The sequence below is a fragment of the Hippopotamus amphibius genome, chromosome 7 (genome assembly GCF_030028045.1).
Source record: "Hippopotamus amphibius kiboko isolate mHipAmp2 chromosome 7, mHipAmp2.hap2, whole genome shotgun sequence".
NCBI lineage: Eukaryota > Metazoa > Chordata > Mammalia > Artiodactyla > Hippopotamidae > Hippopotamus > Hippopotamus amphibius.
This window is the reverse complement of record NC_080192.1, coordinates 112,597,528-112,610,641: the sequence shown is the minus strand read 5'-3', so window position 1 is coordinate 112,610,641 and position 13,114 is coordinate 112,597,528. Positions and strand designations below refer to the sequence as shown.

General features: G+C 39.1%; 1 protein-coding gene across 2 annotated transcripts in view; it reads left to right on the top strand.

The window, feature by feature from the left end:
* The window catches only part of CAMKMT (calmodulin-lysine N-methyltransferase), a 403,439-nt gene that overhangs the window by 300,788 nt on the left and 89,537 nt on the right, over positions 1 to 13,114 (top strand). The gene's annotated exons all lie outside the window — the stretch shown is intronic.

Below are 13,114 nucleotides of genomic sequence, written 5' to 3'. Positions count from 1 at the left end.
CTTTTCATTCATCCCACGGGCATTACTGAGCTCCTACTCAGTGGTGAACATTCTAGACACAGGACATGGGAAAGAGTACATAATTCAGCCCCCTAGAAACTCACAATACGGTGTGAAAAGTAGTACAGCCGAGCAGCATACAACAGACCAAGTGAACAGAAAGAAGGGTGCAATTCCTTTGCCTGGGAAAACTGGGAAAGACAACTCTGAGATGTTATGCAGGCTGAGTTTGTAAGGAGCGAATAGGTGGAAAGGGGAAGAAAGGCATCTCAGGCAAAGATATGGACTTAGGGAAGGTCCGTTCAGTTTGGGTTAAAGGATATGGTTTGAGCAGGGGAGTAGCATAGAATGAGTCCGAAAAGAGATTTTTAGACCTTGTCTGCCATGGGTGTTCAGTGAAATGACATAGTCAGATCTGTACTTAGACGTCTCCCCCCATCAGCCATATGGAGGGCAGATGACAGGGAAACCCTGTGGGAAGGATGCTGGTGAAGAGGTGCTCACCCTGCTCCAGAAAGAGGCTGAGGCCTGCCCTGAAGCAGGAGTGATGAGCATGAGGGGAGAGTGGGTGGGTGAGAGTCTCAAAGGCAGAACCTATGGAGTTTGGTGCCTGGTTAGGCGTGGTTAGATGAGAAGGAGATGGGAGTCAGAGGTGACAGCAAGTTGGTGGATCATGAAGCCGTTAGTTTACAGGGAGAATGCAGAAGGTTGTCAAGGGAAGATCAGTTCAGTTCTGGACTATTTGCCTTTGAGGAGTTCCGCAGACCCTGGTGGAGATGTTTTGTAAGCACTTGGATGCTCTTGGTCTGGGGCTGGAGGCGTAGCTTTGGCCCTCAGTGATAAATTAATCATAGTTAAATCTGTGCAATGGATGTCCTCACTCTGGAAAAGGATATAGAGTGAGAAAAATGGGGTCCTAGGAAGCACACCTAGGGGGCCAGCAGAGGAAGAAGCAGACTGATGTGGTAACACCTAAGATAAGAGGAGAATCAGCATTATTTGAGAAGTAAGGCAGAGAGAGAATTTTAAGCCAGGAGTATAGAGCGCTGTTGAGTGCTGCAAACAATTTAAGGGAAAAGAAGACTGAAAAGTGATCTTTGTGTTTAGCAACTGGGAAATCATTGGTGATCTTAAGAAGAGGTATTTAATGCAGAGGTGATGGTAAAAAGCATTTCTTTGAGTGAATTAGGAAGTACAGGCAGCATTAGCAGAGCCTGTACGAGTCATCTTTTAAAAAATCTTTAAGAAACCAGGGAACATAGAAGAGGTGCCCCAGCACTAAAATGGGCAAATGCCTTCTCAAATGTTGACAGCTAATGCAAAGCTTCATGGCCCCTTCCAGGGCCTTAGAAGAGGCCCAGGCATGTGGAGGGCCATGAGGCTTGAGCTTCCTGTTCCTCACAGTAAATCCACCTCTATCTGAGAGAAAAGCAAGGACCGCCTGTACAAGAATGTTCCCTACACCATTGTTTGTAACAGGAACAAATGGAGACAACCTGAATGAAGAAATAGTTAAGTGAAAGCACAGTCATACTATGCATCTGTTAAAAAGAATGAGGTAGGTCTTGTAGGTGTTGACATGGAGGGGTGTCCATGATGTATCATTCAGTGAAAAAAGCTAGTTTTAGAACATTGTGTGTAGTATAAGCCCAGATATATACAAAAGAAATGTTTATGCACACAACTGCACACATACACACACATACACATATACACACACACACACACAATACATATATATTTCTATTTCTAGTTAGATTTGACAGAAAAAGCTCTGGAAAGCTTTTTCCAGTTGTCAGCAACTGTTACTCTTGGAGAGTAGGAGTAGGAGACTGGAGTTTGGTGATAGGGAGACTTTCATAGTTTCTCACATTTCTATATCAGTTTAATTTTGTGGATAAATGCATGATTCTTCCGTTAATTTTCACAAAAGCACAAAATTTTAAAATCACATATGAGGGATAAGTTAAGCTATTGAGCTTATATCAATACAAACCGTATCTCAAGGAGAGCATGATGAATGACATCCTTAGTATTTGAAGGGTGGCCACTGAAAGGGAGATTGGATTTGTTCTGAAAGATACTGAACTGCAGAAATAGGACCAATGGATGCAAGAATGAAATAAATTTTTGAAACTATAAAAAGTTAAAAATATTTATAAAGACCATTTGCAGCAACACGGGTGGACTTGGAGGGCATTATGCCAAGTGACGTAAGTCAGACAGAAAGACAAATACCATATGATATCACTTGTATGTGGAACCCTAAAAAATACAACGAGCTAGTGAATATAACAAAAGAGAAGCAAACTCACAGGTATAGAGAGCAAACTAGTGGTTACCAGTTGGGGGGCCAGCATAGGGGTGGGCGAGTGGAAAGTACAAACTTGGATATGAGACAGGCTCAAGGATGTATTGTGCAACATGGGGAGTATAGCCAAAATTTGTAATAACTATAAGTGGAAAGTAACCTTTAAAAGTGTATAAAAAATTTAAAAATATGTTTGTAAAGACCAGACACAGCAAGCTTGGAATCATTTTAGATGTCACCAGGTTTTAAGAGGCTCTTCACAACTGTGCTTTGTGTGTGGCACTGCTTTAGTCATGCTTGGCCCCTTTGTTAGAAGTGGATCTTGCAGCCTCACTTGTGAGAGTTTGGAGTCAACCTACTTGAGACAGTATGTGTAGGAGTTCAAAGCAGGGCTGAGTCAGACCGCCTGGGTCTACTCCTGCACGATCACTTACTAAGCTTGGGCGTGTTCCTTCACCTTCCTAGGTCTCAGCTTTCACATCTTTGAAAAGCAGTAATCAAACTAATACTACCTGTACAAGCAGTGATATCTTCAAGGTGGAATTAGAGTTGTTTCATATCTTCCCCCTCCACAAGCTCCATCAGCTTGCTCCCCTAGACCACCCCCATTTAACATACAATCTAAGTGAAAAAATGTGGGCCAGCTAGGTGAATACAGCTTTCCAACAAATACTTTATTCATCCACTTTTAACCAAATTGCTACTATATAAACCCTTTCTTTATAAAATGTCATCTAGAGCCACCACCGCCTCACAAGGTTTCAGTGAGACAATTAATGTAAGACTTTTAGCACAATGCCCAGCACAGAGTAAATATTCAATGAAATAACAATTATATACACACATGTAGTCCACTAAATCGAAATGTTATTATAAGTGAGATGACATTTTTAAAGATTCTTGGGGTATGTCTGTCAGGTTTTCCTTTCAGTATGTGGGAAAACATGATTTGATGGTTAAAAGCCTGGCACCCTCTTGGTGCTCTTGGACCTCCTTTCCTTTCAGTTTTCCTATCCTTGAGGTTCAGTGACTTTTCTCATCCCTTTGTTCATTGAACAGTCCTTTACTGAGTACCTACTGAGTCCAAGTTCAATCCTATGTGCTGGTAGTACTAAGATGAAAAAATAAGGGCTCTGTGTGCAGGGAGCTCAGAGTCAGAAGGAGAAAGAAGTTCAGATAATTGCAATATGATGTGATTAGGGTTAAAATTAAAGGTGTGTAAATGATATTAACAGAGAAAGCAGAAAAGCATGCAGAAGCGTGTCTGAGGAGCCAGAGAAAGCTTCACAAGAGAGGGAACACCTGAACTGGAGCTTGAGGGGAGAGCAGGGCTCTGCTAAGGTGGAAATCCTCTGCCGGAGGCTGGATGGAGACACTGCTTGATGTTTGATGTGAAAATTTCCATGACTGTTTATAAAACTGAAATGACAGTAAGTTTGATTTCTCTTTTTCCCAGCATTTGGTTGTAGTGACAGACAACCCGACAAGTAATCACTGAAACAGGCCAGAAATAATGACACAGGCTTCGTTTGTTTTCCTGCTCCGCTATCCTTATCCCATGGCTTTCATTCTCAGTGTCAAAAGGGCAACTGTACCTTTAGTCAAGCCCTTCTCCCTGTGAGGCTTTGTAATTCTATCAGACAGGAAAGTCCTTCCCCAGAATCTTCCATCTATACCTCTTAGACAGAAAGTCTGCATGACCACCACGAACTGTGGGGGAGGGTGAAAAATTATTCTGGAGGAAGAAGGTAAGGAAAAAGGAGTCTGTGAATGGGATTGGCCAATCTACAGTGTCTGCCAGAGCAAGAAATACAACTTTTTCATTAGCAGCCAATAATTTGGTCTTATTTTTTATAGTTGTTGCCACTTGTATTCATTTCCTGGAGCTCATGTAACAAGTATCACAAACTGGATTGGTCCAAACAACAGAAATGTATTGTCTCACAGCTCCGGAGGCTAGGAGTCCCAAGTCAAGGTGTCAGCAGACACAAAACCTGTTGGGGAATGCCTCCTTGCTTCTTCCTAGCTTCTGCTGATTTGCTAGCAGTTTCTGGCATCCTTGGTTATGCTTAGCTGCATAACTCCAGTCTCTGCCTTTGTCCTCACATGATGTTCTCCTTGTGTGTCTCTGTCTTCACGTGGTCAGTCATGTTGGGTTAGGGACCCACCTTACTCCAGTATGACCTCATACTAACCTAATTACATCTGCAATGACTTTATTTCCAAATAAGGACACATTCTGGAGTACTGGGAGTTAGGACTTAAACATATCTTTTTTTGGTCATGGGGGATATAATTTAATTCATAACACCATTACTTTGCACTTGGTATATAAATAAGAAATGCTCTATTTCCAAATTATGTTTCTTTATACCTCAGTTTTAGAGAGGACTTTTTTTTAGATTAATTAATTTATTTAGGCTGCTCTGGGTCTTCGTTGTGGCACTCAGGATCTTTGTTGCGGCATGTGGGATCTTTAGTTGCAGAATGCAGGCTTCTTAATTGTGGCAGGTGGGCTTCTTAGTTGCAGCACTCGATCTCTTAGTTGCGGCATGCATGCATGATCTAATTCCCTGACCAGGGATCAAACCCAAGCCCCCTGCATGGGGAGTGTGGAGTCTTACCCACTGAACTGCCAGGGAAGTCCCTGTAGAGAACTTTTAGAAGACTTAGTTTTGTTCCTAAATTCCAGTTTTATTTATTTTAGTTATTTTATTCCTAGTTTATTCCAGTTTTTGTGGTTAACATAATTCCTACTTTTCCTAAAATAATTTAGGAGATAATTAAGAATAATTCCTCATTATTTTACAAGTAATTCCTATTTACTTCAACTACAAAACTGTAGCAATATGAAACACTCCTTGATAAACAGTATTCAAATAACTGATTACAAATTTAGCAAAAATAACTTTTTAACCCATACCAAATACCATATGCTTTAAAAATGTACAAATGTGTTAAATGAATTAGAGTTCGTAGAACTACAAGAAAACAAGCTAGTATTTTGAATATTTGTGTGGTTATAAGAAACAGTAGAAATTATAAAAGATCCATAAGTTCTAAGTATATAGACATGTAAAGCTTTTTGTGCAAGAAAAACTCTGTGGGGAAATAACAGATTGGGAAATGTTATAAAAAAAATAATTCAGGGAACTTCCCTGGTGGCACAGTGGTTAAGATCTGCCTGCCAATGTAGGGGACACAGGTTTGATCCCTGATCTGGGAAGATCCCACATACAGCAGAGCAACTAAGCCTATGCACCACAACTACTGATCCTGCACTCTAGAGCCCGTGAGCCACAACTACTGAGCCCACTTGCCTAGAACCAGTGCCCCGCAACAAGAGAAGCCACTGCAACGAGAAGCCCATGCACTGCAACGAAGAGTAGGCGCCACTTGCTGCTGCAACTGGAGAAAGCCTGCATGCAGCAACGAAGACCCAAAACGCAGCCAATAATAATAATAATAATAAAAATGATAATAACTCAGACAATAAACATAAACAGTATGTTAGATAAAAAATTCATCTAACTATTAAGACCCCAACAGATAGATGGCTAAAGGATGTGACCAGGCAATGTATTACAATACCGTATGTTTGTTAAGCGAACATATAGGAAAATATTTAGTAATCATTAAAAAGTGCAATTTAAACTGCAGTGAAACGGATAAATTATTACATTTCTGATGGTGATATAAGTTGATACAGTCTCTTTGAAAAGCATTTGGCAAATACATGCAGAGTTATAAAAATGTTTATACAATTAATATCTCTGGAAATTTAGCCTATGTAAATAGTCCTAAAGAAGAAAAAAAAACTGTGCTCAGAAAGTTACTAATAAACTTTATGCAGGTCTGTATTAATTGCAGAATCATTTGTAATAGTGAAAACTTGGGAGCTGTCTAGTTTCCTGAGAGCAGAGGAGTGGGTGACTGAATTATGATACCTCCTTTTACTGGAATATGCAGCCATCAAAAAGCGTAATAATGAAGACCTGTGGCAACATGAAGAAATACTTATGTTTTAAAGTTACGTGTTTTTTTAAAGTGCCATGTATGATTGCAATAATGTAAAAGTGAAAAGCATGCATGTGGGAAAGTTCAGCAAAAGTGATATAATAGAACGGTGCAGAAGGTGTCAGGGAGCATGGAGCTGTGTGGAGGTGATATGATTATGCATCATTTTCCCATCATTTTCCAAACTTTATTATAATATAAACGATTTTTAAGCATATTCAATTTACTGTTTGGTTTAAAATCCCCTTGTACTTCTTGCATGTTAATGAAACCATTAGGAGGTAAGGAGAATTTAATGAGCTTTCTGGGAAAAAATTTTGCTCACAGTAGTATCGTAAATCACACTAGATGTTTTTCTTTCATAAATAAGTCTTGTACTAAGTGGTAGGATTACTCTGATAGGAAAAAGTGACATTTGAAGAAAGATTTTTAGTATTGTATATGTGCAGTGCATGATTAATGGCGATGTTTTTGACTGGTGAAGTAATTATTTTAATCCTGTCTCATCATTCACTTTAGTTTTGGTTTTGTGGCTGAGATTTAAAAGCCATAACTTTCAAAGAAAATAACTTACCCTTAGGCTGGACAAAAAACAGTTTTTACTTTCACCATGACAAATGATCTCTTCTGACTTTGTAGTTATGACTTAATAATGTGGATTTAATGCCAGGTGATCAATGCAGTTGACACTCTTTTAGCAATCTCTTTATTAGCTTATAGAGAAGAAGAAGACTTGCTCCTCCCTTCTCAGAGGCCGAGTTTATAAGAACTGTAAAAACATGATCATTTGCTCTGCTCCTTGTTCCTGGTGAGCTGTACCTAGCGTATTCCCTAGCTTGCTGGGCTGACCACTGTCCCCGAGGGAACATAGGCGGCCGACTCTCTTCGGGGGGTGTGAGAAATAACCAGGGATGACAACCCCTTTGGGCCGTCCACTGCCCAGGCTTGATTAGATTATACCTCTATGGTTGACTAGGCTTTGAATTCACTAGTCTGAATTCACTACCTGAAGATTAAAGTCAGTGGTCACGCATCTCACCGCCTCCCTTAAAAAGCACACAGACACCCACTTGCATGCATGCATACACGTGCACACAGGCTTAGTGCAAAACAACCAACTTATATCCTTTAGGAGAGAAGGCGTCTGGTGGAGTGGGTGTGGGAGTGATGATGGAAAGACGTTAATCCCTGTCTCCAAAGTAAAGACTAGACAATGGGGATCCTTCCAAAGCGGTGCCGGACAATTGACATCTACTGGCTCCCTAGTGAAACGCAGCCTGCCCTCAGTTACTCAGGGGCTGATCATCCAGAGTATGGATTATCCAAGCCATATGCTTCTCCTCCTTTGCCATCTGGCTGGTTGCCTGCTTCCCTTCTTATTAACAGAGAAAACACTCAAAATACCTCAGTCCATTTCTACCAAACCATTTCCATTACCTGTGCTGAACTCTCTCTTTAAGCTTATTTAGTGCATATTTTGGTCCAGTCTGGTCACTTGGCATATTCTGATTTTTCATAGGACATATTGGTTAGTTTCTAATGTACAGTCTTGGGCTTGTTGATCCTTGCCCTCATCATAGTCCTTTAGTCGTCTCTTGGATGTATTATTTATCACATCAGCTAGCTAGTGAGCTCCTTTAAAGTAAGGGGCATCTCCTCTGCCTTTCACATCCTCTTCAACTGGCCCAGAGAGCTCTTCTTCATAGGGTGGATGCGAGACAAGTGCTGTTGGCTGATTAAGTACTAGTCATTGTCATTTCAACCAGATAAGTCATAAGTCACAACAGTAAGGAGCAGTAAGCAGAAATGCCATTTGCTATAAAAATCAACTAAAACTTTAGAATTGAAGGGACCATTAGAGATAATTTTATCTTGTTAATGGGAAACTTGGACTCAGAGGAGTAAAGGAACTTGTCTTTGATCACCCAGAACATTTATAGCAGAGTCTGGCCTAGAATTCAGCTCTTTGGAGCCTATTTCTGTTATACTACAGATTTGAAGGATTATATAAAAGTGGAGTCATGCAGAAGGTATGCAGGAAAGGAGTGGCTTAGATGACATTGCTTGAAGGAAGAGAATGTATTAGTGACAGGTAACCAAGATTAAAGAAAAATTTTATCCCTCTTTTGTATACATTAATCTTTTGGGGTTATAGATATTATAGGAAAACAGCAATTATTTGGAGTTATTTTTATTTGTTTTAAAGACTGATCTAAAACAAGAATTGAAAAGATCTCGGGACTTCCTAGGTGATACAGTGGTTAAGAATCCACCTGCCAATGCAGGGGACACAGGTTCAAGCCCTGCTCCAGGAAGATCCCACATGCCTCGGAGCAACTAAGCCCGTGTGCCACAGCTGTTGAGCCTTCACTCTAGAGCCCGTGAGCCACGAGTGCTGAGCCCATGTGCTGCAACTACTGAAGCTCCTGTACCTAGAGCCCAGGCTCCGCAACGAGAGAAGCCACCCCAGTGAGGAGCCCACACACCACAATGAAGAGTAGCCCCTGCTTGCTGCAACTAGAGAAAGCCCATGTACAGCAATGAAGACCCAATGCAGCCAATAAGTAAATAAATAAATATTTAAAATAAATAAATAAATAAATAAAAAGAAAAGATCTCATCCAAGTGCCTAGAGCTAACTAACCTGGCACAGCAGGAGTCAATCAAAATTTGTCGAGTGAAAGAATGAAATGAAAACCCATATTTCAAGGACTAGGGGGATATTCTTTGGTTCTAGTATTACCAAACCCATTTATGAAAAGTATTAGAGTCTTTCTTTGAATCCAAATTTTCTTGTTTTTGCCACATATTTTAATTGACTCTGGACAAACAGTTCAGCTACAAATTACAATGAATTTAAGTACCTGTTTGTGGATATCATAAATTACCAGAGAAAACTAGTGCTGTGTTGCTTACAAATGAAAGGGCCACTGAACATTTTATGATCTTAACCTGAACATCTGAGATATGATTAATATAAATTTCCAAGGTAAATCTCAAACATTGGATTACATTTCCAGTTCCAGTTAGGGGGGAAAAAAACTTTATGTAATTTTAAAGAGTATTTAAGTTTAGGAGTCTATAATTCATGAATCTTTACATGAAGGCACATTGATTTATATTGCCTTCTTTAAAAATTTTTTATATAACTCAATACATGTTTATTGTGGAAAAAAATTAGAAAATACATGTAATCTTTAAAAAGAATGAGACCACTATTAACTCCAGGAGTCAAAAATTAACTGTTAATTATTAATTGTATACCCTTCTAGACCTTTTTTCTATGCATATTCATGGGGTTATATACTACACACTATTTTAAACTTGACTTTTTTTCATATCTCGTGAATATGTCTCAATGCCAATAAATATTTCTAGAAGCCATTCTTAATGGTTGCAGAGTATTCCATTATGTATGGGTACTATAATTTGTTTAATCTGTAGTTTTGGCTATTTAGATTATTTCCCATTTTTCACTATTATAAATGATGCTGTGGTGAACTTCCTCATTTGTACATCTTGATATCACATGTTCAGTGATATTCTTAGAATGGATTTTGAGGAGCACAATTGCTGAATTTAAAATATACTTAGTTGGAAGAGTGGAAAAAATGAAATTTCAGTTGTCAAAAAAATTACTTTTCATACAGACTTTGAAATTCTTTCAGAAACTAAAATGTCCTTAGAGGCTTTGTACTTAATTTTGGTTTTTCTTAATAAACACATTTTTTGTTATACATTGATACAATTGTATTTGACAAATGGTAATCTCCCAAACCCATAGTTTTAGATGGTTTTCAAATAATTAAATGCTTTAAAATGGTGGTGTTCTCTTAATAATAGTAATAAATTATGCTGATCGGTTTCCCCTCATCATTTTCAAAAGCTGGATGCTTTGTTTGGCTGGTTGACATGAGGCAGTTTCTTGCTGGAGGCAAAATGTCGTTGGACCATGCACTAATCTTTTTTCCCCCTGATTTTACCCATTTCCAGGCTGATTATATAAACAATAAGGTGTTGTCTTTTTAATTAAGTGAAAGTGACACATTACAGGTGCTTTTCAACAATGTGAACTTATCTGCTAAATAAGTCTTGCATTTTCTGTACTCAAATGAGAATATAATTGTTCAGGCAAGGCCACTCTAGAAGGGTGTTTAAAGCAAAGAGCGCAAGAGTCTTCTCTAATTTTGCATGCGATGGGAAGTAAGAACAGCGCTATCCAATTAGGAGGAGGGGAGACACAGGGGAGGCAGGGGAGGGAGGCTTGTTCAACTTGGTGACATTACAATTTTCATGGTAAAGTCTGCAATAACCTTTATCTTTTTATATTTAATTTAATGGCCTTGGAATCTGGAGAAGCCAACCCGCCTCGTTTATCATGTAGCAAACATCAGCCTTTTCTGGTACAGCTTTTTGTGTGTGTGCTAACTAAAAGAGACATGAAATTAAAAATAGGTCAGGAGGCTTTCCATTTCAGTTTTGTTGATTCATGTGGGTGAGGGGAGTGGGGCAGGCAAAACATTAGTTTCTTTTAAGTGATATTATGAAAAAATAATCTATAATGAGCAAAAGGAGATTAGAGCACTGTGAGAACACTGAAGATTATGTTTTATGAAATGAGTTCTTTCTAAAGCATTAGAGAAGTATAATTATAAAAACTATTTCAAGTTGTCTACAAGTGGTTTTTGCGCGAAGAAAATAAGGGAATGTTATTTATTTGAAATATTTTGTTTATCTTTAAGTGAGGCTGTGATGGAAGAGGTAATGTGTTTTACTAAATTATTTATTAATTCATAAGATAATTAATTTCTGTCCTATGAGAAATTTTTCTCAAAAGGAGTTACTAGTTTTTTCTTAAAAAAAAAAAAAGCTATACAAAAATAATGGTACTTCTAAACATATGTTTGGAAGGCCAGAGCTTGAATAAGAATGGATAATGAATGTGGACTCTGAGACACAATAATTTTTTTCTGAAAAAAACAAAACAAAACAAAACCCAAAAAGCACAATTAACCAAAAGCAATGGTTCTTCTTTAGGTGTCTTTAAAGGCCTGTGCTTAATAGTAAGAATGGATAATAAATGTAAATTCTGGGGCGTTTGTTGCCCACAAGCTGCATTACTGCAGTGAAATGAATTACAGAAACACAGATAGCTGTTGAAACGTAGGTGGGCTGTTTCCCCTCCTCCATTCCACCGTGACAGTCACTCTGAGCTCCACTCAGCTCGTTATGCCCTCTAATTATAACACTAAAGAAGGCCTCCAGAAAAGGCTTTTTGTTGTGGTTTTTTTGGTTTTTGCCACTAACACTCTTCCCATCCCCTCACCATTACCTCCAAGATAAGAAAGAAAAATTATGACAAGAATCAGCATGGGCAGAACTGACCTTCTGACAGGAGAGTTCCTATTTTAAGTGATATAACACAATTTGATAGCTTTCAAATGCACTGGATAAGTACTTCTCTGTCACAGCGAGCGGGAGGGTAGGCATCCTCTAATATACTAATGCCACAGATGCTCCCAAGAAGCAACTAAAACTTTGGCTAGCTGTAGTCAGAAAGAACCACAAAACTAAAATGATTGATTTTTGACAGAGACATTCTGACATCCAAGTGGGTAATATTAATGTGTTTAACAAGTTAACTCTTTCAGATATCTGAGCATGTAGGTAATTTCTAATTTGTTCTAACGTACTGATCAAGGTGTCTTCCCACCCAAAATCCAATTCGTGTGAAAGTCATGTGAAGGCCATCCTCTCTCAGAATGGAGTTTTAGAGGAAGTTCCAGACCCCTTTTACATTTGAGCCTTCTAGTGCATTAAAGAACTGAAGAAATGCCAAAACAGGGTTGCAAAAATTATCAATTTATTTTGCATGTTTATGTATAAAAATCAGCAGTTTAAATTTGCACATCCAAAATGTACTGACCACATGTCTCACCTAACTTACTTTTTTTAAAATTAATTATTTATTTATTTGCTGCCTTGGATCTTTGTTGGTGTGCACAGGCTTTCTCTAGTTGCAGCGAGAGGGGGCTACTCTTCTTTGTGGTAGGCGGGCTTCTCATTGAGGTGGCTTCTCTTGTTGAGGAGCACAGGCTCTAGGCACGCAGGCTTCAGTAGTTGTGGCATCTGAGCTCAATAGTTGTGGCTTGCAGGCTCAGTAGTTGTGGCACACAGACTTAGTTTGCTCCGAGGCATGTGGGATCTTCCCCAACCAGGGGTTGAACCCGTGTCCTCTGCATTGGCAGGCGGATTCTTAACCACTGTGCCACCAGCGAAGCCCCGGAGACAGCTTCAAATCTTAACATTGAGGCTGCTTAAGAATATCATGAATCTGAGGTCCAGACCAAAATGATCTCCCTTCCCTCCGCATGAAAGGATCTAGCAGGTCAGAAATTTGGTTACATGTGCCACCGAGATATTTCTGGCCAAAGTCAGACTTTCCATGTTTTATGTTGCATAAATTTGGAATTAAACTAAGTTCTTACGTGCACGAATAGATGAACATGGAGCTTTTTCTGAACAAGTCATGCCTCTGACTACAAGTTTCCCTGAGGCCACTTCTGAAGGTAGGTCACCACTTCATTAAAACACGAAAGCAAGGCAATTCTGTTGTTCAGAATCTGTCTTTGCCGGTGACATGCTTACTACTTTGTAGATTCTTAGGACAAAAAATCTTATCTCAGTAACAGAGAATGACCGACAGTGGTGGGTTCTCAAGCATTTCTACTAACCGAAGAAAGAAGATGAACTTGTACCCTTTAGAGTTGGAGCAAACTCAATATT